Genomic DNA, 4,044 nt, shown 5'->3' on the forward strand with positions numbered 1-4,044 from the left:
AGGAAAGCTGCATCAGCATCTGATACCCTCAAAGATTATCATTCTGAAAAGAAGTATCTTGAAGGGCTTCTGCATCATCAAACATTTTACCACATGCAAAAAGAGTTTGAGAAAATTGAGTTTTCCTAGCTCATAACTACAGTACAGGCTTGAGTTGTGAAAACTTTCTAAAATTCCAACTTATTTCTTCCTTTGTTTTTCAAGGTATAATTGGTGAAGTAAGTTGAAACCCTTTGTAGGGTCCTTCATAATCTTTTCCCCACTTGTGTTCTGCCCTCTCTGTGAATAGTCAAGGCCAGCCAGACATGAAGAGGCTCTGAGAATAAGTTGTTTTTGGTGCTCTGTGGCTAAAAGATCCAGGGCCACAAAATGATAAGTTTATTTAAGAGAAGGAGAAGCCAGGTGCCGGGGTGCAAACCTCCTCCTAGCTACTCAGGAGGCTGAGGTGGGAGGATTGTCTGAGCCCAGTCTGAGGTCATAGTATTCTATGATGGTACTTGTGAATAGCCATTGCACTCCAGCCTGGGCAACATAGCAAGACCCTGTCTCTTTAAAAAAAAAATAGAGAGAGAAGGAGAAGAATTAGCCAGTAATTTACTGTATTTATTCCTTCTCTCTCACCTCCACTGAAGTCTACCAGGCACTGATTTGGTTCCAGGCCGGATACTCTCTGGTGCTCTATGATGGTCTATGAGACCTAACAAACTGAAGCGCCTCACAACAGCCTAGGGGATCACAGAGAGACTGATCATGGCCGTGATGTTCAGTGTTGCACTGGTTCTAGGGGACACTGTGCCAGCCAGCGGCAGCCCTGCCAGAGGACTTTCAACCAGATCCCGATACCCATGGATTGCTGTGGAAGATGGGTGTTATTTATAGTCATGATCAGATTTTTAATAATTAAAGGCCTATCTTATACAAGTAAAGACATAGAACTAGCCACTGATGTTTCTCTTCTTCTAGAGGAAAGACTTCCAAATTTTTTACACATTTAACCTTTTTCAAAAAGAATTTGAAGGCCTTGAATTAACTTTAATGGAATCCATGCTCCAAAACAAACTATCGGAAATGGAAAAACCGGAAGGCATTAAAAAAGAGCTGAAAATCTCCAACTCTTTGCTTGGACTTAGAAAATACATTCTTTTAGAAAAAGACTTAGCAAAGAGTGACCTGAACATTTAGAACAAGTTGAACCTGACATTACAAGAAATATCCAGAAGATTCATCAAGCAAAATAATAGACAATGCATTAAAGACATTCAATTTCAAGTAGCTACAAGCAAACAGCCTTCAAAATATATCAGAAGACTGAAGAACAACTTCAGACAGCACTGAGGAGATGTTTCTGATGAAAATTTCTATATTATGAGAAGTAAAAAACTGCTTTCACAAGAAACTAAGGAGGAGTGCAGTGCTCTGACTGTAACAGAAACATAGGCGGTCCTCCGCCTATGCTCCGTGTTGACGTACATTGTTTCTATAAAAAGAACTAACTATGTTAGGATGAAAGGAAGCTATCTGTGCAGACCTGTCTTTAGAACCTTTGAAGATAATAAAATAATATTTGATTCTATGGTGATATTCTCTAGATGAAGCTATGTTTTGGAAAGGCAAAAAAAAAAAAAAAAAAAAGACACAGTAGTAGCAGTTCCCAAAGTGGTGAAATCAGTACTAAGAGCAAGTCTGTAGATTCTAGCATTGGGGGCCTTTCATAGTCCAGCCCTGTGGCCAGTCTCAATGTAAATTCCACCAAGAGCTCAGGACAAAGCAACAATAATTCAAATACGTGTGCAGAATTTCAAATAAAATGTGGTGATGCCATTAAGACACTGAAACTCTCTCAGAGAAAATGTCTTGAAGGGCCGCTAGACCTGATAAATTATACAGATGTTGCCGAGCAAGATGAAAAGTTGCCTCTTGTTCTTCTGGAGGAAAAATTTATAATGGGAGTTTCCAAGTGTGATATAAGTATCAACATCAGATCAGTATGATATATTGTATAGGCATGTTCTATATTTAATCCTCTGGATGGTGTGTTATGATGATGGTCTGAGGGTGGAAAAAATCTTATTGGCTCTGAAGAACACAGATGCAAGCAATGATGAATACAGCCTGTGTGTTCATCAGTGCAACCAGGTGGAACAAACATAAGCAATTTGAAAAGTTCTATCTGCCACTTTTGACTCTGTATTAACATCTGAGAAATGTTGAATCCTGCAATCAAGTGAAAGTCAATTTATCTGAAAGTTCAGCTGTGTTCAAAACAGTTGTTTTCAATCTGCAATGTTGTACTATTACGGAAATATGAAGTGATCCCTTTTCTGGATTTTCTTAAGAAAATGCAATAAATAAAATATTGATTTTTTTATATTAAGATGTTTCATATTAAACAGTGGGGGAAAAAAGAAGCTAAAGAGTAGATAGAAAGATGAGCAAACTTATTAATCAGGAAAATAAAGTTTTAAAAAGCTAGTGCGTATGGAATAAGCTTTAAATAATAAAGTCAGATCCACCATTTGCTAAAGATGACAGATAAGGCTGCTGTTGATGTAGAAGAAAACATGAACAGTGGAATTCTGAAATTAGATATAATGAATGCATCAGAGTATGGGTGCTTCTAAAAATAAATCCAAAAGAATTCTGAAAAAATATGAGTAATGTTGCATAGTTAAATACAGCTCATCTAGGCTGGGCTAGGCCAAGTGGCTATCCTGGCTTCAGCTGGGCTTATTTTCAAATTTATTTTAGAAACTCTTAACCAGATGTTCACTGTAAATTAACTGAAGGAGATAAAATAGTTGACACACTGAAAAATTATAAGTCTCCAAGTGAGAAATCTTCACTACAATCAGAAATGGGGGGAAATGCAGTCAGAAAGGGAGAGACAAAAGCTCCAGTGGCAACTTCAAGTCCTTCCTACAGTGCCCTGAGAAAGAGAAATGTTTTCACCAAATATCTAATGTGGAGATAATTCACACTGTAAAGATAGTGAAGATGCCTACAAAAAAAGATGAAAAGATTAACATGTAAAGAGCTGTACATTTCCAAAACATTTTTAAGGAAGAACATAAATATTTGGGAAAGTAACTTCATTCAGAAAAATAACTCAAAATGTATCACCAACCTAAAAGTAAAATGCAAAACTATAAACTCCTAGAAGAGAATCACCAAGGAGAAAATCTAGATGACCTCAGATATGAAAATGAATATCACATCAAGATACAATCCATGAAAGAAAGAATTGATAAACTGGACTTCATTAAAATAAAATTAAAAAAATCTCTGCTCTGCAAAAGACAACATCAACGTAATGGAAAAACAAGTCACAGACTGGGAGAAAATATTTGCAAAGGGGATATCTGATTTTAAAAAACCTCTAATCCAAAATATACAAAGAATTCCTAAAACTCAACAATAAGAAAACAATTCAACTAAAACATGGGCCAAAGAACATACCAGACATCTCACCCAAGATAATGAAGATGGCAAATAAGCATGTGAAAAGATACTCTACATCATGTCATTAGAGAAATGCAAAATGAAACAACAATGAGATACCAATACACACCTGTTAAAATGGCCAAAATCCAGAACTGACTACAGCAAATGTCAAAAAGGACATGCAACAGGAATTCCCATTTGTTGTTGGTGGGAATGCAACATAGTACAGTCACTTTGGAAGTGGTTGGTGGTTTCTCATGAAACTAATCATACTCTTACCTTATGATTGAGCAATTATGCCCTTCAATATCTGCCCAAAGGAGTTGAAAACTTGCACCCACACAAAAACCTGCACATGAATGTTTATAGCAACGTTTTCATATTTGTCAAAACTTGGAAGCAACAAAGATGTCCTTCAGTAGGTGAGTGGATAAACTGTGGTACATCTAGACGATGGAATATTACTCAGCACTAAAAAGAAATGAGCTATTAAGCCCTGAAAAGACATGGAGGAAACATAAATGCATATTACTAAGTGAAAGAAGCCAATCTGAAAAGGCTACATATTGTGTGATTCCAACTATAACACTCCGGAAAAGGCAA

General features: G+C 36.7%; 1 pseudogene; it reads left to right on the forward strand.

Moving 5' to 3' along the window:
• The first annotated feature begins 750 nt into the window (after positions 1–750).
• Positions 751–2,211, forward strand: LOC105550210 (annotated as a pseudogene).
• The last annotated feature ends 1,833 nt before the right edge of the window (positions 2,212–4,044 follow it).

This window comes from Mandrillus leucophaeus, unplaced genomic scaffold, assembly GCF_000951045.1.
Source record: "Mandrillus leucophaeus isolate KB7577 unplaced genomic scaffold, Mleu.le_1.0 Scaffold47, whole genome shotgun sequence".
In the NCBI taxonomy this organism is placed as follows: domain Eukaryota; kingdom Metazoa; phylum Chordata; class Mammalia; order Primates; family Cercopithecidae; genus Mandrillus; species Mandrillus leucophaeus.